The sequence below is a fragment of the Canis lupus genome, unplaced genomic scaffold, assembly GCF_011100685.1.
Source record: "Canis lupus familiaris isolate Mischka breed German Shepherd unplaced genomic scaffold, alternate assembly UU_Cfam_GSD_1.0 chrUn_S2162H2362, whole genome shotgun sequence".
Taxonomy (NCBI): domain Eukaryota; kingdom Metazoa; phylum Chordata; class Mammalia; order Carnivora; family Canidae; genus Canis; species Canis lupus.
This window is the reverse complement of record NW_023331046.1, coordinates 10,150-31,843: the sequence shown is the minus strand read 5'-3', so window position 1 is coordinate 31,843 and position 21,694 is coordinate 10,150. Positions and strand designations below refer to the sequence as shown.

General features: G+C 49.8%; 2 long non-coding RNA genes across 4 annotated transcripts; one reads left to right on the top strand and one right to left on the bottom strand.

The window, feature by feature from the left end:
- Positions 1–11,200: 11,200 nt before the first annotated feature.
- LOC111095011 lies at positions 11,201–13,505 on the bottom strand. Of its 2 annotated transcripts, none has more exons than XR_005387261.1 (3): positions 13,177–13,505; positions 12,473–12,608; positions 11,201–12,149 (listed from the first exon to the last, which is right to left on the bottom strand). It is a non-coding gene; the product is annotated as an uncharacterized LOC111095011 (long non-coding RNA). The 2 variants fall into 2 exon arrangements; XR_005387262.1 differs by lacking the exon at positions 13,177–13,505 and adding an exon at positions 13,060–13,164.
- LOC111095010 lies at positions 13,263–21,385 on the top strand. 2 transcript variants are annotated; one of them, XR_005387260.1, is made up of 5 exons: positions 13,263–13,572; positions 18,021–18,097; positions 19,661–19,817; positions 20,285–20,367; positions 21,095–21,385. It is a non-coding gene; the product is annotated as an uncharacterized LOC111095010 (long non-coding RNA). The 2 variants fall into 2 exon arrangements; XR_005387259.1 differs by lacking the exon at positions 13,263–13,572 and adding an exon at positions 17,076–17,748.
- The last annotated feature ends 309 nt before the right edge of the window (positions 21,386–21,694 follow it).

Sequence of the window (21,694 nt, the reverse complement as noted above, 5' to 3'; positions counted from 1 at the left end):
TTTCCACCCCAGCTCCCTACTTCTTTCCAAGGTGGGGAAGGAGTGTGTGTGGTTTACAAGTCTCCTGGGTGATGCTGGAAGGGGAACGGCTATGAAATTCTTTGGGTCTCTCAGTATGCTCTGTGTCTCTGAGGGGAGGAAGACTGTTGAACCTTCACCCAGGTTCAGCTGGTAAAGCAGACCCGCAAAGCCCATGCAGGTTAGCTGGTGAAACTTGCCTCTTCCTCTCTCCTCTTGGTTGGGACCTGGTGCTTCCTGGCTGACCCAGCCTCAGCTCACCTCTGCTGGCATCTTAGATCCTTCTGACACTTGGTCTCAACCTCCATCCCCACTCTGGGGAGGGCTGACACTCCGCAGCCTCAGCTGCAGAGTCACCTAGCCCTTTGCCTACTTAGGCTTCCTTCATGAACCCCTGCCTGGGGATTCAGTCACTTTCTACATTTTTCCCTCACCTATCCAGCCCCTGGGGGTCTCACCTATAGCACAGCAGAAGCCAAGATCAGCTCCAAAAAGCTAAGTAAGTGCCTAAACCAGAGCCCCCCCCCCCCCCCCAGCCAGCACCGGGAGGCTGCTGGGTCATCCTGCAAAGTGAATACCAAGTCCCAAATGTGAAGGAGGGCAAAATCCTGTCCTCCTCTCTCTCTCTTTAAAAAAGATTTTATTTATTTATTCATGAGAGACACATAGAGAGAGGCAGAGACATAGGCAGAAGGAGAAGCAGGCTCTGTGGGGAGCCTGATGCACGATTGGATCCCAGGACTCCAGGATAAGGCAGCCGCTCAACCGCTGAGCCACCCAGGCATCCCTGTCCTCCTCTTCTCTGATACAGCTCACTTACAGCTCCCCTCCCATACAGGGGAGACTGAGACTTGAGAGCCTTCCCCCCACCTGCCACCTCCTTTGTCTTCTATTCCTCTGAAGCTGGGACAGAACAGTCTTCTTTAGCTTGACCTTCATGCTGACAAGGCTCCCCAGAGTATGTCCAGATCCCAAAGGGAAACCTTTAGGGTTTTGTTTTGTTTTGTCTTGTTTTTTAAAGGAGTAAGGAGGCTGGTAACTGATAAAATAGGTGGGATTAACCAACATGAATGCCTCAGCCAAAATCAGTGGGGATGACATTTAAAAGTGAACTCAGGGTCCAAAGACAGACACACCAGGGCAGCCCAGGTGGCTCAGCGGTTTAGCGCTGCCTTCCGCCTAGGGCGTGATCCTGGAGTCCCGGGATCCAGTCCCACGTCGGGCTCCCTGCATGGAGCCTGCTTCTCCCTCTGCCTGTGTCTCTGCCTCTCTCTCTCTCTCTCTCTCTCTGTCTCTCATGAATAAATAAATAAAATCTTTAAAAGAAAAAAAACAGACAGACACCATGCTTTAAAAGGGTCCTGGGAGATGCTGCGTCAACAATGTTTTAATGTCAGTGCCCAGAGAGCTTCACTCCTAGTCCTCTGCTCCCTCCAGGCCCTGCTAACTATTAAGGAGAGTTGGGCAGCAGAGATGAAGTTACCCAAAGATCATGTTGTCTTCCAGGAGTTCCGGGGGAAGCCCAGGTGCCTGTTCCTGTCTGGTCGATAGGAGGGTGGGCAAACACTTTACCAGTCTCATATATATCACATAATAAAAGAGCAGCACTTGAGATTGGCTCGATAGTTTCACCTTTTAAAAGAAATACTTGAGATGCCTGGGTGGCTCAGCGGTTGAGCGTCTGCCTTCAGCTCAGGGCATGATCCTGGAGTCTCGGGATCCAGTCTGACATCAGGCTCCCTGCATGGAGCCTGCTTCTCCCTCTGCCTGTGTCTCTGCCTCCTCTCTCTCTCTCTCTCTCTCTCTCTCTCTCTCTCTCTCGAATGAATGAATGAATAAATAAATAAAATCTTAAGAAAAAAAAAAAGATCCAGGACTGGACTGTTTGAGGCAAAGAGAACTGATTACCGATGCCCTCATGAGGGAAGAAGCCTGGCATGTTCGAGGAACACAAGTAGGCCACAGTGATTGCCGTGAAGGCATGAGCTGATGGGATTGTTTGGATATTGAAACAGTGGCAGGAGAAAAGCACCGAAGGGGATGGGTACAGGATATATTCAGAAGATCGAATCTAGAGGACTTGTTGCTGGACTGCAGTGGAGACCAACAAAATGCAACGCATGAAGGGGCGGGCTTGGGACACATGACGTGACGTGTATGCTTCCTGCTGGCCAGCAAACAAAGACACAAATGTGGATCTCAGGGCACAGGTTGATGAGTGAGGTAGGAATGTGGGAGGTCACGTTGTGGACATGCTGTATGCTGGCCAAAAGCATGAAACAACCCATGGAGAGAGTGTAGTGTGAGAAGGGCCCTGTTCAAACTAAAAGCCAGTGGAAAGGGAGGAATAAACGATAAATACTGACATGGAGCAGAGTGGCCATTGGTATTGGGAGGAACAACGCCCAGAGAGTATATTGTCAAACATGGAAAAAAATGAAAAAGAAAGGGTGGGAGAGGGACAGATTCTAGAACGAGGCAATTGTGAAATGTACCAAAGGCACCTGAGAGGTTTGGTGAGTTGAGGAGAGGACATCGTCAAGGGGGTTGGTGATATGTGAAGGTTACTGTTGCCCTTCACAAACCGGTGTTCTTTTGGGGAACAGCTGATAGAAGCACGACTGGAGTGGGTGGCAAGGAAAATGGTTACAGAGCAAGGGGAGACTTGCTGCTTGGAGCATCGGGGAAATGTGGCAGTGTCTCAGAAAGATCTGGGATAAGGCATGGCTTTCTGCTTTACTTCATCTCCTATCGGGGTGCAAAATGGCAGCATGTTCGTAGAGAACAGAATGATGGAGAATATATGGACAGGTCACAATTCAGGAGCACTGCGAAGGCCTACTCCTCCTCCAGGAGAGGGGCATGGGATCCAGGTGAGGCGCCTGGCCTCAAGTGGGATCAGGTCCCTCCTTCCACAGAGGCAGCAGAGAGCGCAGGTGCAGAGTCAGTGTTGCTGCGAAGTGCTCAGGGTGTCTGATAGCTCCACTTTCCTTTTTTTTTTTTTTTCCTTCCTTCTCTTCATGCATTACCATGGAACATCTCGAGAAGCGTGGGTGCTGCAGCTCTAGAAGGCTACTGCAGGTCGAGGAGCGGAGCGAGCAGACACAGGTGTGGAGGGTGCAGCGTGTCCTTTATTGGGTTGCACTAGGACGGTAGGGAGGAAGGAGGAAGGAGCAAGGAGCGGAAAAACCTGTTTGAAAGGGAGTGATAGCCCTGGGGAGGCTGGGGGAAGGAGCTGCCTGGTGGAAGGTGAAGTGCCCTGGGGTCCCTGCACTGGAGGCCCCCAGGAGGCTGAATGCTGGGGAGGTAGAGGCATTAGAGGGAGGAAGCTGGGAAAGAAGGACGTCGAGTTAGGAGTGAGGAGCGAGAGGAATGCTGGAGGGGACAGCATGGAGGGGCGCGGGTGTCCTGATGTCCATGGGCAAGGAGATGCTCGGGTTGGGGAGAAGGAGAACGTCCCGAGGTCGAGGCCCCGGGTCGACTAGATCGTCTTCGTGACCCGAGAGTTGGCCCGGAGGCATCGGAAGAGTGAGGGCTGAGAGGGGGACAGCGAGTGTGCCAAGGGCGGCCTTGTACCCAGGCTGGGTTGGGGTAGGAGGACAATGACCAGGGGGTTCATACAGGTGCCGCCCAAGGGGCGGTTGGGCGCTGGTCGTTTTGGGGACGATATTGGGATATTCCTGGTTTGTTTTCTGGTCACGCCCGGAAACTGTCAACTGACCTGTGCCCAGGGATTATCACCGACCTCGCTCAAACCCCATGCCCACGTCTAGAACGCGCCAATCGGAAATCCGCCTGGCCTCTTTTCCATCCTGCCTATGGGGACTTCGGGCTCGGCACTTCCTGCCACCTTAGGCAAGGTTGTGGGTCGGGACAACTGAAGGTTTCGTTCTGAGGTCTGTTACGCACGCTTACTTGTGCTCTTCTCCTGCGTCGTCTATGGCTCAGAGAGAATTTTCGTAACTGTTTCTGTCACGTTGTTCAGGGCTTTTCATAGGGTAATAGCCGAAATTAGGAATTTTCTCTTGCAATGTGCGTCGGTCTGTTTCTCTGGCCACTAGGTGGCAGTGGTGCGCCTCGTAGTCATTCCTTGAGTCTTCCCCCGCCCTTCGTCCTTAAAAAAAATTTCCGGGGATCCCTGGGTGGCGCAGCGGTTTGGCGCCTGCCTTTGGCCCAGGGCGCGATCCTGGAGACCCGGGATCGAATCCCACATCGGGCTCCCGGCGCATGGAGCCTGCTTCTCCCTCTGCCTGTGTCTCTGCCTCTCTCTCTCTCTCTCTCTCTGTAACTATCATAAATAAATAAAAATTAAAAAAAAAAAAAAAAAAAAAAAAAAAAAAAAAAAAAAAAAAAAAAAAAAAAAAAAAATTTCCGAAGTCTTTTGAGGGCAAAATGCGGGTCACCTAATGCCCGCCGGAGGGAAAGGCCTTTGGAACTGTATTTGCTTGGTCTGGAAAAATAGTTACTGAACCCGGAGGCTGACCTAGGAAACCTGGTCTTTCCTGTTCGATTTTTTAAAAATATTTTATTTATTCATTCATGAGAGGCACAGAGAGAGTAAGAGGCAGAGACACAGGTAGTGGGAGAAGCAGGCTCTCTGCAGGGAGCCCGACGTGGGACTCGATCTCAGGACTCCAGGATCAGACGCTGAATGGAAGGCAGAGGCTCAACAGTTGTGCCACCCAGGCGTCCCGCCCGTTCGATTTTTTTTTTTTAAATTATTTATTTATTTATTTATTTATTTATGATAGTCACAGAGAGAGAGAGAGGCAGAGACACAGGCAGAGGGAGAAGCAGGCTCCATGCACCGGGAGCCCGACGTGGGATTCGATCCCGGGTCTCCAGGATCGCGCCCTGGGCCAAAGGCAGGCGCCAAACCGCTGCGCCACCCAGGGATCCCTCCCGTTCGATTTTTAAAGGAGGCTCAGGATTTGTCCGCAACTTTTATTTTGGTTTTTGAGGTTTCTTTTTGGCGTCTCTGCACGGTGGCCTGGGTTTTGTGGACCTGGGTTTCACATATGATAAAATATATTGTCTCATTATAGAAGTCACTTAACGTTATGAGAGATTATTTGGAGGATAAAATGTAATAGAGTTAATAGTATGCATAGTCACATCACCCTAGGGATGACCATTAATAATATTTCGTGACAAATTTTCCTTGAGATTTCTCACTCATCAAAGTGCATTTGAACATTTGTTTCTATTGCATCATATTTTGGCTTCCTTGCTTTTTATTTATTTTTTTAAGATTTTATTTATTTATTCATGAGAGACACAGAGAGAGAGAGAGAGGCAGAGACAGGCAGAGGGAGAAGCAGGCTCCACGCAGGGAGCCGGACAGTGGACTGGATCCCTGGTTTCCAGGATCACGCCCTGGGCTGCAGGCGGCGCTAAACCACTGAGCCACCTGGGCTGCCTGACTTTCTTGCTTTTTAAACATATTTTTATCCTGTTGTCCCCATAGCAAAAAAAAAAAAAAAACAAAACATTTGAAAAAGACGTGTAGATTTTTTATTTGTCCTTAAAACAATACACAGTCTCAAAGAGTGAGATAAAGTTAATATCCGAAATGGAAAGCAGAAATATCTTGTGAACCCCTTCTCGAAGGCCATTATTACAATGGAACCTTCCCAAGGTAAAGGGTGTTTTGCTAAACACTGTTTTCTCCACACCAACAAAAGGGTGCCTAACAGCGTATTTTCAATATATTTTTATTGAATAATTGAACAGGTATCTCATTTCTTTCTGATGCTTTTTTTGGTAAAAATTCTTTTATGATACTGAGATGGTACTATAGGAAGTTTCCTGTATTGCTTTTTTCCCTCTAGCATTTTATTGTGGGCAATAAGGATATGGGAGAGCTTGGTTCTTACAGAGTTGAATGAATCTCGTGGACAACAGAGAGTGAGTAAATGGATAGAAGTCTATTAAGCAAAGATACAGAGAAAACTCTCAGAATTGAGAGGGGTCCCAAAAGGGTTGCCACTGAGGGCTTTTTGGCTAGCCTTTTATTGGGAACTTAACCAGGGAACCCAAGGCCTTGAGGTTTCTTTTTGCTGTCTCAAGTGATTGACATATGGTTGTTTTGGGGTCTGTTGAATCTCTGGGATTGTCTGGTAACCATCAAAGTGAGATACTCCCTAACAGTTCAGAGCTAGGGAGCCTAATTTATTTTCTTCTCTGTTTTTACTGTCTATCTCTGTTTCCTTGGAATGGGCAGCAGCCTGACTCTGGACCATTTGGTGTCCTTGGGATTTATGGAAGCCCAACTCTGGGCCTTTCCCTTATCTTTCCGTGCCTAGACCCATCTGCCCCTAACTCATTCCTATATCAATATCTGCGTTATTACACTTGTTATTATTGTTGGTGCTATCTCCAATATTTGCTATAAAGTGTGTAATAGGTACAGATATTCAAGCCACAAGACCAAGTATGATAAAATGTACTCTAAATGTACTTACAGCACATATCTATTCTTCAACTACCATTTCTGCCTTCTGATGAAAAATCACACTAGTAATTTCTGGGGAAATTCAGTCCAGTAAATGTATAGAATGAACACATTGATAAATTCCTCAAGATTAAATCATCATAATATGAGAAGAATATTTTTATATGTGCATATTTTCACAATCTCTGATTTTTAAAATAGTTTTCTGAGAGTAAATTTACTGAAATGAAAAGACATGAACACTTTTAGCAGTCTTGGTATACATTGCAAGAAACACAATACTCATTTATATGGCCACCAACATTCTGTGAGAATTCTTGCTTTATCATACTCTCACCAGTATTTATTCATGTTTTTAAAAGAATTACCTTATTGATTTTAAGAGTGATATATAAAGATTTTGGCCCACATGTTAACCTGTACATTGCAAACACTTTTCTTGGATTTTGCTTTTTAATTATTTGTACTTTTCAGATGCATGGATAATTTTACTTTTTCTGAACCAGTTCTAACAATCTGTCTAGCATAGCTCTCCCTCCGGCGGGCATTAGGTGACCCGCATTTTGCCCTCAAAAGACTTCGGAAATTTTTTTTAAGGACGAAGGGCGGGGGAAGACTCAAGGAATGACTACGAGGCGCACCACTGCCACCTAGTGGCCAGAGAAACAGACCGACGCACATTGCAAGAGAAAATTCCTAATTTCGGCTATTACCCTATGAAAAGCCCTGAACAACGTGACAGAAACAGTTACGAAAATTCTCTCTGAGCCATAGACGACGCAGGAGAAGAGCACAAGTAAGCGTGCGTAACAGACCTCAGAACGAAACCTTCAGTTGTCCCGACCCACAACCTTGCCTAAGGTGGCAGGAAGTGCCGAGCCCGAAGTCCCCATAGGCAGGATGGAAAAGAGGCCAGGCGGATTTCCGATTGGCGCGTTCTAGACGTGGGCATGGGGTTTGAGCGAGGTCGGTGATAATCCCTGGGCACAGGTCAGTTGACAGTTTCCGGGCGTGACCAGAAAACAAACCAGGAATATCCCAATATCGTCCCCAAAACGACCAGCGCCCAACCGCCCCTTGGGCGGCACCTGTATGAACCCCCTGGTCATTGTCCTCCTACCCCAACCCAGCCTGGGTACAAGGCCGCCCTTGGCACACTCGCTGTCCCCCTCTCAGCCCTCACTCTTCCGATGCCTCCGGGCCAACTCTCGGGTCACGAAGACGATCTAGTCGACCCGGGGCCTCGACCTCGGGACGTTCTCCTTCTCCCCAACCCGAGCATCTCCTTGCCCATGGACATCAGGACACCCGCGCCCCTCCATGCTGTCCCCTCCAGCATTCCTCTCGCTCCTCACTCCTAACTCGACGTCCTTCTTTCCCAGCTTCCTCCCTCTAATGCCTCTACCTCCCCAGCATTCAGCCTCCTGGGGGCCTCCAGTGCAGGGACCCCAGGGCACTTCACCTTCCACCAGGCAGCTCCTTCCCCCAGCCTCCCCAGGGCTATCACTCCCTTTCAAACAGGTTTTTCCGCTCCTTGCTCCTTCCTCCTTCCTCCCTACCGTCCTAGTGCAACCCAATAAAGGACACGCTGCACCCTCCACACCTGTGTCTGCTCGCTCCGCTCCTCGACCTGCAGTAGCCTTCTAGAGCTGCAGCACCCACGCTTCTCGAGATGTTCCATGGTAATGCATGAAGAGAAGGAAGGAAAAAAAAAAAAAAAGGAAAGTGGAGCTATCAGACACCCTGAGCACTTCGCAGCAACACTGACTCTGCACCTGCGCTCTCTGCTGCCTCTGTGGAAGGAGGGACCTGATCCCACTTGAGGCCAGGCGCCTCACCTGGATCCCATGCCCCTCTCCTGGAGGAGGAGTAGGCCTTCGCAGTGCTCCTGAATTGTGACCTGTCCATATATTCTCCATCATTCTGTTCTCTACGAACATGCTGCCATTTTGCACCCCGATAGGAGATGAAGTAAAGCAGAAAGCCATGCCTTATCCCAGATCTTTCTGAGACACTGCCACATTTCCCCGATGCTCCAAGCAGCAAGTCTCCCCTTGCTCTGTAACCATTTTCCTTGCCACCCACTCCAGTCGTGCTTCTATCAGCTGTCCCCCAAAAGAACACCGGTTTGTGAAGGGCAACAGTAACCTTCACATATCACCAACCCCCTTGACGATGTCCTCTCCTCAACTCACCAAACCTCTCAGGTGCCTTTGGTACATTTCACAATTGCCTCGTTCTAGAATCTGTCCCTCTCCCACCCTTTCTTTTTCATTTTTTCCATGTTTGACAATATACTCTCTGGGCGTTGTTCCTCCCAATACCAATGGCCACTCTGCTCCATGTCAGTATTTATCGTTTATTCCTCCCTTTCCACTGGCTTTTAGTTTGAACAGGGCCCTTCTCACACTACACTCTCTCCATGGGTTGTTTCATGCTTTTGGCCAGCATACAGCATGTCCACAACGTGACCTCCCACATTCCTACCTCACTCATCAACCTGTGCCCTGAGATCCACATTTGTGTCTTTGTTTGCTGGCCAGCAGGAAGCATACACGTCACGTCATGTGTCCCAAGCCCGCCCCTTCATGCGTTGCATTTTGTTGGTCTCCACTGCAGTCCAGCAACAAGTCCTCTAGATTCGATCTTCTGAATATATCCTGTACCCATCCCCTTCGGTGCTTTTCTCCTGCCACTGTTTCAATATCCAAACAATCCCATCAGCTCATGCCTTCACGGCAATCACTGTGGCCTACTTGTGTTCCTCGAACATGCCAGGCTTCTTCCCTCATGAGGGCATCGGTAATCAGTTCTCTTTGCCTCAAACAGTCCAGTCCTGGATCTTTTTTTTTTTCTTAAGATTTTATTTATTTATTCATTCATTCATTCGAGAGAGAGAGAGAGAGAGAGAGAGAGAGAGAGAGAGAGGAGGCAGAGACACAGGCAGAGGGAGAAGCAGGCTCCATGCAGGGAGCCTGATGTCAGACTGGATCCCGAGACTCCAGGATCATGCCCTGAGCTGAAGGCAGACGCTCAACCGCTGAGCCACCCAGGCATCTCAAGTATTTCTTTTAAAAGGTGAAACTATCGAGCCAATCTCAAGTGCTGCTCTTTTATTATGTGATATATATGAGACTGGTAAAGTGTTTGCCCACCCTCCTATCGACCAGACAGGAACAGGCACCTGGGCTTCCCCCGGAACTCCTGGAAGACAACATGATCTTTGGGTAACTTCATCTCTGCTGCCCAACTCTCCTTAATAGTTAGCAGGGCCTGGAGGGAGCAGAGGACTAGGAGTGAAGCTCTCTGGGCACTGACATTAAAACATTGTTGACGCAGCATCTCCCAGGACCCTTTTAAAGCATGGTGTCTGTCTGTTTTTTTTCTTTTAAAGATTTTATTTATTTATTCATGAGAGACAGAGAGAGAGAGAGAGAGAGAGAGGCAGAGACACAGGCAGAGGGAGAAGCAGGCTCCATGCAGGGAGCCCGACGTGGGACTGGATCCCGGGACTCCAGGATCACGCCCTAGGCGGAAGGCAGCGCTAAACCGCTGAGCCACCTGGGCTGCCCTGGTGTGTCTGTCTTTGGACCCTGAGTTCACTTTTAAATGTCATCCCCACTGATTTTGGCTGAGGCATTCATGTTGGTTAATCCCACCTATTTTATCAGTTACCAGCCTCCTTACTCCTTTAAAAAACAAGACAAAACAAAACAAAACCCTAAAGGTTTCCCTTTGGGATCTGGACATACTCTGGGGAGCCTTGTCAGCATGAAGGTCAAGCTAAAGAAGACTGTTCTGTCCCAGCTTCAGAGGAATAGAAGACAAAGGAGGTGGCAGGTGGGGGGAAGGCTCTCAAGTCTCAGTCTCCCCTGTATGGGAGGGGAGCTGTAAGTGAGCTGTATCAGAGAAGAGGAGGACAGGGATGCCTGGGTGGCTCAGCGGTTGAGCGGCTGCCTTATCCTGGAGTCCTGGGATCCAATCGTGCATCAGGCTCCCCACAGAGCCTGCTTCTCCTTCTGCCTATGTCTCTGCCTCTCTCTATGTGTCTCTCATGAATAAATAAATAAAATCTTTTTTAAAGAGAGAGAGAGGAGGACAGGATTTTGCCCTCCTTCACATTTGGGACTTGGTATTCACTTTGCAGGATGACCCAGCAGCCTCCCGGTGCTGGCTGGGGGGGGGGGGGGGGCTCTGGTTTAGGCACTTACTTAGCTTTTTGGAGCTGATCTTGGCTTCTGCTGTGCTATAGGTGAGACCCCCAGGGGCTGGATAGGTGAGGGAAAAATGTAGAAAGTGACTGAATCCCCAGGCAGGGGTTCATGAAGGAAGCCTAAGTAGGCAAAGGGCTAGGTGACTCTGCAGCTGAGGCTGCGGAGTGTCAGCCCTCCCCAGAGTGGGGATGGAGGTTGAGACCAAGTGTCAGAAGGATCTAAGATGCCAGCAGAGGTGAGCTGAGGCTGGGTCAGCCAGGAAGCACCAGGTCCCAACCAAGAGGAGAGAGGAAGAGGCAAGTTTCACCAGCTAACCTGCATGGGCTTTGCGGGTCTGCTTTACCAGCTGAACCTGGGTGAAGGTTCAACAGTCTTCCTCCCCTCAGAGACACAGAGCATACTGAGAGACCCAAAGAATTTCATAGCCGTTCCCCTTCCAGCATCACCCAGGAGACTTGTAAACCACACACACTCCTTCCCCACCTTGGAAAGAAGTAGGGAGCTGGGGTGGAAATCTGAGAGACCGAGCATTTAATCAACTAGACCATTCACTTGATGGCATCTGAGCACACTTGCCAGATCAGAAATGGTTTCAGCGGGTGTCTTGTTCCTTTTCTATGCGGTGGGACAGTGAACAAGCATGAAGATCACAACAGCCAGAGAGAATAAATTAAGCAACGTGGCCTGTGGTCTGAGGAGCCCCAGGGCACCCGTGATCTCACCTCCCCATCCCCACCACCTCTATCTCTGTCCACCCTCCAATCAGTCCCCGAGAGAGGAGATTGGGACGAGAGAGGAGATTGGGACGTCTTTGCCTTGTCCTCTCCTTGAACTAGGGCAATGGTTCTCAACCCATAGGGAACCCCCAACACGGAGCACAGGAGGAAGAGCAGACCAGACACACACAGAGTGGAGCTGTCGCTGGGGGGAGCAGGGCCTTCTCAAGGCTGTCATTGCCTCCAGGGCGATGCCAGGCTCTTTCTCCCCTGACAACACAGGCCCGGTTTTCCAGAGCCTGAGCCAGGAAGCTTAGCTTCCGAAAATGGTGTAGCACTGTGCAGTGCTGGAGAAAAATCACAGAACCACATTTAGGGCCACTCTACTTTCAGAGCCTTCATCATCTCCTGGGACCTCAGTGCTGTACAGAGTGCCTTCTGTGGGACTCTGGTCCCTCCCCCAGTCCCTTCTGCAGACATCCTAAGATCCCACCTGTCTCCCTGCATCCTCTACCACACATCTATCCCTTCCCTGCTAGCCAGAGCACATTCCCATCCTCAGGGGAGATCCCAGCAAGCAGGGAGAGGGAGGAGAAGGGCCTGTGTGCTGGAGGGGGTGTGGGAGTGCATTGTCTGGCAACACTCCTCTGCTGCTCCCCACTGGGTCACTCAGCTCTGGCAACAGCCCAGCTCCAGGACAGAAGAGAAAGCACTGGTCTCCAACTCGCTCTCTTTCTGTGAACAATGCTGAGATGATTAAAAAAAAAAAAAAAAAAAATGGTTACTAGGGTAACTGCAGCTTAATCCCTCTGACTCAAGAGGGGGAAAAAAAAAACAAAAAACAAAACAAAAAAAAAAAACAACCCAAGGAAGACAAAGGAGTGGAAAGGATGTACACACGATGTACTGTGTGGGAGGCCAGCCACAGACACGGAGCTGGGACTGTCACTGTGTGTGCTTGTCCAAGGGTCCTGTGCATGCACACACACACACACACACACACACACACACACACGTGCACAGGCGTGTCCCCGGGGGCGTTCCTTCACCTTCTCAACATTGGTACCTACCTGTTCCTTCAAGGCCTACTTGATACCTGCATTTCATTTGGATCCATTTGGGCAATTACTGATTTAAAGCAAACTCTATGCCAAGTCGCCTTCAATGAAAGATGCTTTTTTTCTCACTCCCGTGGTGGTAAAATACCTAGAATATAAAATTTACCGTTTTTGGCATGTTTAAATGCAGAGACAAGGACGCGTGGGTGGCTCAGTGGTTGAAAGCCAGCCTTTGGCTCAGGGCCTGATCCCAGGGTGTGTGTGTGGGGGGGGTAGGATCGGGGATCGGGGATCGGATCCAGCATGGGGCTCCCCGCAGGGAGCCTGCTTCTCCCTCTCCGTCTCTGCCTCTGTGTCTCTCAAGAATAAATAAGTGAAGACACAGTAGTATCAGTAAGTTGGTAGTGTTGTGCCACCATCACCAGCATCACCCATCTCGCGGATTTCTCATCACCCCGACGTGTATCTTTGGACCTTTCATTAAACACTGGCCAGTACAGGTTACCCTCCGCGCCTGCTAAGCGCTGGGTGTTAGGGAAAGCCACTTCCACTGAGCAGGCGACTGAGAGACCCAGAAAGCAAGTTGCTGAGGCACCTACGCAGCAATTTCAGAAAGGCCAAGTGGCAAAGCAGAAGGGCTCAGTCCGTGGGAGGTGCGTTTTCACAGGAGCCCTCACAAAAGGGAACAAAGCAGAGACAGTCCCGGGCGGTCTAACCTCGCGCAGGCGCAACGGAAAGCCCCATTTTCGAGAAGACGGCTGCTGCCTCTTTTTTCAAGCACGAAGGGCGGGGGCGGAGGTCCTCCCAAAGGCGACACGGCACACTACTGCCACCTAGCGGCCACAGAAACTGAGCGCCACATTTGGGAAGGAAAATTAATCCTTTCCACCGCTCTTGTGTGAGGAGAGCTAGAGATAGTAGCTGAAGGAGGTACGTGCAATGCCGCTGAGGGGCGGAGAAGCCAGGAAGTTGCCAAAGGGACCCGGCAGCATCCTTCCCTACACAAAGCCGGCCGCTCTCCCGCCCCGGAAATATGGTAATAGCGGCCAAAGGCACGCGCCCGGAAGTCCCGGCACCAGGGAGGGAGAATCCCCAGAGCTCCGCTCCGATTGGTGAGTTCTGGGCATGCGCGCAGGCGCTGAATGAGGTCGGTGCCAGGCTGTGGGCCCGGGTTCGCTGGGGGTTCGGGGAAGGGTTCCAGGACCCGGCGTGTTGGTATCCGGGTACTGTCACCACATACCCGGGTGCCCCCACCGCCCCGCTGCGACGTGTGTACGGATCCCTCGTTCACTGTCCTCCTGTGCCCCAGCTTTGAACACGCCAGTCCCGTGGCACCCTCGCTGTCCTCTCAGCTCTCACGCCTCGGTTGTCTCGGGGCACCTCATGGGCCAAGAACATGACCTGTCCGCCTCGGGGCTTCTCACCCCCAAGGGATATTCTCCTTCTCCCCAACCCGAGCATCCTCTACCCACTTACATGCCCCGGGCATCAGGAAACCCAGCGCCCCTGTCTGCTGTCATTATCTAGCAGTCCTCTGGCTCATCACTTGGAACAGAATGCCTCCTCCCCCAGCCCCCTCCCTCCAATACCTCTACCTCCCCAGCATTCAGCCTCTTGGGGGCCTCCAGTGCAGGGACCTCAGGGCCACCTCAAGGTTCACCCCCAGTAAGGGACACTCCCTGTCTGTATCTGAGCACCAGAGCATCGATGATGAAATTTTAAAATCCTACCGAATACTTTTATGTTGATTCCATGTCCAGGAGAGAATTGCCTCTCACTTCCAACCATCCTACCCACACTACTATGTTACTCCCTAGCAACTCTCTTCTGTTCCCAAGCACCTCCCTAATAATTCATGGAGAGGACAGTAGCAATCAGGTGGCATTCTCTGACCTTCCCAGTCCCAATCTAGGGGATTTTGTCCCGGCATTCTCTGCATACATGGTCTAGACTGCGACCAGCCCCTCACCTCTGCTCTGGATCCCACGCCTCCCACCTTCTCAGAGAACTTGTTCCTGCAAGGATCTCTCCTCTCTCCTCCTCTCTCTACACTGGAGCATTCCACAATAAAGGGGAAGAGCCCCTACCCTCTTCCCCCATGTCCTCCTGCAGCTACTGGCACCTCATCTGTTCCTTTCTTTTTTTTTTTTTTTTTTTTTAAGATTTTATTTATTTATTCATGAGGGATACAGAGACAGAGAGAGAGAGGCAGAGACACAGGCAGAGGGAGAAGCAGGCTCCACGCAGGGAGCCTGACGGAGCCTGACGGAGCCTGACGGAGCCTGACGGAGCCTGACGGAGCCTGACGGAGCCTGACGGAGCCTGACGTGGGACTCGATCCCGGGTCTCTAGGATCACGCCCTGGGTTGAAGGCGGCGCTAAACCGCTGAGCCACTGGGGCTGCCCTCATCTGTTCCTTTCAAAGCAAAACTGCTTCAGCTTCTCCTGAGGCCATTATTAGCTCCTCGACCCCCTTCAAGTAGAGCTTTTGTCCCCGTGTCTGCACTGCAACTGGTCTTGCCAAGGCCTCCATTCATATCCATATTGCCTGACACCACTCTCTCTCTCTATGCACATCTTAGGGAACTTCTGGCATTGTGACCGTTCATTTATCCATCTAGTCCTTTATATATATATTTGAAGTGGGAGGGTTATGTAATGTCAATTTCTGTTGTTTTTGAGAAGGTACCAATTTCACATCATGCCCCCCTTTTGACCTGGATATAGTATGGGAAGTCAGGTCAATATGAGCGACAAGCCAAAGAAAGAGTGTCCGTTTCAGGCCCAGAAGGGGGCAGAGGCCCCCAGAAGAAGTGGGGGCAGAGGTAAAACAGCTCCGACAAGGGATAGCTGTTCAAGAAATGAGGAAGAGCTCCAGGTAAAGGAGGGTTTCACCTCATGCACACTTGAGACTCACAGGATACACTCTGCACAGTGAGCCAGCCCTCTCTTTGAGTAGAGGGATAGCTGGAGTTTATATATATAGCTTTCTTTTTTTTTAATTTTTTTATTGGTGTTCAATTTACTAACATACAGAATAACCCCCAGTGCCCGTCACCCATTCACTCCCACCCCCCGCCCTCCTCCCCTTCTACCACCCCTAGTTCGTTTCCCAGAGTTAGCAGTCTTTACGTTCTGTCTCCCTTTCTGATATTTCCCACACATTTCTTCTCCCTTCCCTTATATTCCCTTTCACTATTATTTATATTCCCCAAATGAATGAGAACATATAATGTTTGTCCTTCACCGACTGGCTTACTTCACTCAGCATAATACCCTCCAGTTCCATCCACGTTGAAGCAAATGGTGGGTATTTGTCATTTCTAATAGCTGAGTAATACTCCATTGTCTACATAAACCACATCTTCTTTATCCATTCATCTTTCGTTGGACACCGAGGCTCCTTCCACAGTTTGGCTATCGTGGCCATTGCTGCTATAAACATCGGGGTGCAGGTGTCCCGGCGTTTCACTGCATCTGTATCTTTGGGGTAAATCCCCAGCAGTGCAATTGCTGGGTCGTAGGGCAGGTCTATTTTTAACTCTTTGAGGAACCTCCACACAGTTTTCCAGAGTGGCTGCACCAGTTCACATTCCCACCAACAGTGTAAGAGGGTTCCCTTTTCGCCGCATCCCCTCCAACATTTGTTGTTTCCTGCCTTGTTAATTTGCCCCATTCTCACCGGTGTGAGGTGGTATCTCATTGTGGTCTTGATTTGTATTTCCCTGATGGCAAGTGATGCAGAGCATTTTCTCATGTGCGTGTTGGCCATGTCTATGTCTTCCTCTGTGAGATTTCTCTTCATGTCTTTTGCCCATTTCATGATTGGATTATTTGTTTCTTTGGTGTTGAGTTGAATAAGTTCTTTATAGATCTTGGAAACTAGCCCTTTATCTGATAGGTCATTTGCAAATATCTTCTCCCATTCTGTAGGTTATCTTTTAGTTCTGTTGACTGTATCCTTTGCTGTGCAAAAGCTTCTTATCTTGATGAAGTCCCAATAGTTCATTTTTGCTTTTGTTTCTTTTGCCTTCGTGGATGTATCTTGCAAGAAGTTACTGTGGCCGAGTTCAAAAAGGGTGTTGCCTGTGTTCTCCTCTAGGATTTTGATGGACTCTTGTCTCACATTTAGATCTTTCATCCATTTTGAGTTTATGTTTGTGTATGGTGCAAGGGAGTGGTCTAGTTTCATTCTTCTGCATGTGGATGTCCAATTTTCCCAGCACCATTTATTGAAGAGACTGTCTTTCTTCCAATGGATAGTCTTTCCTCCTTTATCAAATATTAGTTGCCCATAAAGTTCAGGGTCCACTTCTGGGTTCTCTATTCTGTTCCACTGATCTATGTGTCTGTTTTTGTGCCAGTACCACACTGTCTTCATGACCACAGCTTTGTAATACAACCTGAAATCTGGCATTGTGATGCCCCCAGATATGGTTTTCTTTTTTAAAATTCCCCTGGCTATTCGGGGTCTTTTTTTTTTTTAATTTTTTTCTTTTTTAATTTTTTATTTATTTATGATAGTCACAGAGAGAGAGAGAGAGAGAGAGAGAGAGAGAGAGAGAGAGAGGCAGAGACATAGGCAGAGGGAGAAGCAGGCTCCATGCACCGAGAGCCTGACGTGGGATTCGATCCCGGGTCTCCAAGATCGCGCCCTGGGCCAAAGGCAGGCGCCAAACCGCTGCGCCACCCAGGGATCCCTCGGGGTCTTTATATATAGCTTTCTGGAGCTGACCTTAGCTCCTGGTGTGTTGTAGATGAGACTGGGGGCATGGAGGCTACGCTCCCAGTGGGGGATACGGAATGTGGCTGGGCTCATAGCAGGAGGTTCATGAAGGAGGCTTTAACCTGGTAAAGGCTTTGATGACTCTGCAGCTGAGCCTGAGCAGCAGACAGTCTTGCCCAGAGGTGGGATGCAAGATGAGACCCAGCCACAGACGTATGTGCAGATCCCAGCTGAGAGGTAAGGCTGAGTCAGCCAGGGAGCACCAGGTCCTGAGCAGGAGGAGAGACACAAAAGTGCCAGTTACACCAGCTCCCATGCATGGCATCACCAGTGGATCTGGGGGACAAGAGTCATCCCTCCGTCAGAGACCATCCAGGGGCTCTGTGAGCCATGTAGGTGTGTCATAGACCCCCTTTCCACATCATCATGTGGACCTGTAAGCCACACATATCCCTTCCTCACTTGGAAAGGAGTAGGGGGCAGAGGGGAGGGTGGTGGAAATGTGAGGCTGAGCATTTGTATATGTGGACCCATCCCAGCACACTTACTTGTCATATTAGATGTAAATGAATGGCTTCTTTCCCCCCTTGCCTTCCAGTCCAGGGGGCGGGGAGGGGGGGGCAGGGCTCATGGTGTAGGTCAGATCGGTCAGAGGACTAAATGAACCAAAGTGCCCTTGTGGTCTGAGGAGCAGGAGTGAGTCTGTGATCTGAGCTCAGCATCCCCACTGGGTTTTCCTCTGCCCACGGCCCATTCAAGCCATCCATGGAAAAGGAGATTAGGGGTGCTTGTCTTATTCTCTGCTTTAACTCAGGAAGCTTTTACCATTCACAGACGGACCCCCAGAGCAGATGGCAGAAAGAAGAGAGGCCCACATGGACACACATAAGGGAGTAATTGACTCAAATGAGGTGAGCTGGGTCTCCTCATGGCCATCCTGGCCCTCCACCGGTAATTTCTCCTTTCACAACACACTCACTCACTTCAGGGCCTGAGTTCTGGAGCTGGGCTTCAGAAAATGTTTCCAGAGCCAGAGTAGGAAGCCTGGAGGTGTGTGCCTAAGAGCCAGCGGTTTTTCTTAGAAGGAGAGGTTTTTCCCTTCTTATGTCTTTTGAAGGTCAATCATGTCAGTTTCCTCCAGGGAGCCAAGAGGCCTAGGTGAGAATCTCAGTAGTTGCTGGCAGACCCAGCAAATATCCCCCAGATCCTTTCCTGGGTGCTGGGTCCTCAGAATATCTAATCTTCAAGGGAGATCCTCCCTTTGTCCCCTAGACCTGGCACGGCCTCAAGTAGGGACACTGGCTTTTCTTTGGAGTGAGCAGCAATCAGATGCTCCAGTATAGGACACATGTCACAGCTCCAGTTGCTGTCACTGGCCCCAGGGTTGTTCTGTCCATGGAGGGGAGACCATTAGGTACTGGCCACCGCACAGTCATGCAGCAGGAACAGTATCCCACAGGCTTTCGTTAGAGGAAGCTGGAGGAGTTAAAACACACTGACTTAGACCCGTTGCCCCATGTGGTTCTTGGAACTCAGGAAGTCATGCTTTCCACCCTCTTTCATCTGACTGAGACAGTGGTGCCCTGAAGCCCTAGGGCCTCTCTAATGGAATCCAGGGTCTAGTCCTGAAGAAGCCACCGGCCTCTCATGTCACTCGGGGGATGGGAGGGGTCAACCTGGAGCAAGGGTTCGGTCTCATCACAGTCGTGGTCCACCTGGCCTCCCTTCCTCATCTGGCCTCCTCTCAGATAATGACCCATCCCTCCCTTCCCCATCCAGCAGGGGTAAGGAGCTTTGGAATGCTGGGGTTTCCTTCACAAAGATGTGAGCTCTGATAGTGCCTGGGCTGTGGCCACGTAGCAGTGGCTGAAGTCGCCTTCAGACTGGACCTTGGTCCTTAGCCTAAGAGCATGCACCTGAGTTACTGCATGGTGGCCTGAACAGTGGCCCTTGTGTAAGATCTTCAAACACTCCAGATCTGGGCCACTCCCTGTGCTTCCAACAACCCGCTGGAGCCGGCACACTGCATCCCCTTCATGGTGATCTGAGAACTACACTCTGATCCCAGCTTGGCAGGGGCCAGAGTCACAGGGCAGTCCTGTTCTGCTGCTCTATGGCCCAGACTCTCTGTTCCTCACTGGAAGGACCCCAAAGCCCAGCCTGAACACCACCAGATAGGACATGTTGAGGCCAATCTCATGATCAGGCCTTAGTTTTACAGACAATTCAGACTGTCCAGGCCAGGATCACAGGCGAGGTTCCTGCGAATCAAGAAACCTCTCTGTCGCAGGCACTCTGTCTAAATTTGTGGCCAAATACCCACGTACCCATGTCTGCCATCGCCTAAACCCCAGTCCCCTTACATCCAGTGCCCTCAATAGCAGCACTGCTCTGAGAGCCCCCAGCAGGACTCCTGCCCTCTGATGCCACCTCTGCCACCACTTCCCAACCGCTCCCTCTCCATTTCACTCTAGTCTGATAACCCCATGTTGGACTCTCCCCGGACACCAGCCATTGGGGCTTTTACCTGGAAGATGATGAATCTCTGAAGCCATATCTCCGTGGGTCACAGAAGCACGGCTTGTTTTCATCTGTACCTCCTTCTATTCCGGTGGCTCTTCCCATCAACAGGTCTACCGAAGAAATGTCTGCTGGGCCCCAGAACCCCGTGGGCTGAACCTGTGGGGCATCAATACTCAGAGGGCCCAGAAGCCCTGCCAATCTGCAGATGACCCCAGACCCACATTCCCCATCTCACGGGTGGGCACTGCCATCCACCCAATTCCTTAAGGTGAAATCCTGGGGGTGCTGCCTGGTGTGCTCTCCATAGCCCCAGGACTCTCTGGGACGTGCTCTGGAAAAGGCCAGACCATGATCTTCACGTTGCCACAGATGTGCAAAAGTCCCCCATGAGGGACCCTTCTGGGCAGATACAGTCTCAGCGGGTCCTAGCAGCTTGGGAATGCCCCTGATTTGGGCGGGTTCCCCACAGGAATTCCCGAGAAGACCTGGGCCCTGTAATATACCTGGGAGTTTGAAATCCTCATCTTCTGTTAAGAATTCACTGTCTAAACTCTATTTCTATTTTGGCATAGCAGTAAGCCCGGGATTTCGAACACAGGAGTTGAATATCCGGAAGAAATCGCTCAAAGGGAAAGTTTGGGGAGGCACGTGTTCATGGGTGAGCATGAAACAAGGGATTGCTCAATTTTACTTTTCATCATAAGTACCTGGACCTGTGTGGGCCCTTATCTGAGCATGGGAATGAATTTTGCAACAGAAATTATACTAGAAAGTTAAAAAATGCAACTCCGTAAACTTGGCAGATAAGCCTGACAGCTGATCCATCTCCATCAACTGATACAAATTTCAGCCAACACATTTTCAAAGAATTACTGTGATCTCTGATGAAGTTATCTGTACAGTGTTTTCTCCAATCTTAAAGTAACTAAGCACAAAGGATCTTGATAAGAAATAAAAAGTAATACGTTTCATTAGCAAATCCAGTGTTTTAACTTCACACTTGGGTTTTTAGGAACTTTGAGAGCAGCAAAAACAATGTAGTTTTAATGCCCGAATTTACTTTGAAGTGCTTTTCCTTTCCTCACAGCCTATGAGATCTGCCGACCACAGCAGGTAATGATGAAAACCTGCTTGCCTTATGAGGGGAGTCTCAAATTTCTGACTGGAGGTTTTCTCCCTAAGGACGGTTCTGTTGCCACAGCTGCAAACTAGGTTCTCATAGAAGTTTCCAAATAATGGTCACGCTGGGGGCACATTCCAGACTCTCTAAATCAGACTCTCTGGGGATGGAGCACCAGCATCGGTCCCTCTTTTTTTTTTTTTTAATTATTAGTAAGTTTTAAATTTTACTTCCAGTATACTTAACATGGTGTTCTATGTTTCAGGTGTCCAGTACAGTGACTCAACAATTCCATACATCACCGGGTTCTCATCAGGACAAGTGCCCTCCTTCTTCCCCAGCTGTTTTGTTAAATTCCACCAGTGAAATCATATGATACTTGTCTTTCTTCTTATTTCGCTTAGCGTAATAATCTCTAGCTTCATCTGTGTTGTTTCAAATGGGAAGATTTCATTCTCTTTTATGGCTGCATAATATTCCATTGTATGTGTACACACCACATCTTCCTTATCCATTCATCTATCCATGGACGCTTGGGCTGCTTCCACGATTTGGTTGTTGTAAACAATGCTGCTATGAACGCAGGGGTGCATGTACCCCTTTGAATTAGTGTTTTTGTATTTCTGGGTAAATACCCAGCAATGTGATTGCTGGATCATAGGGTAGTTCTATTTTTAACTTTATTAGGAGCCTCCAGACTCTTTTCTAGAGCGACTGCACCAGTTTCTGGGACCCACGGAATCATGACCTGAGCCAAAGGCAGGTGCTTAACCCACTGAACCTCCCAGGCGCCCTGGTGTTGAGTTGTTTGTAAATTGCTCCAGGAAAGAGTCGCTGTGCAGCTGAGCTTGAGAAGCATTGCTGA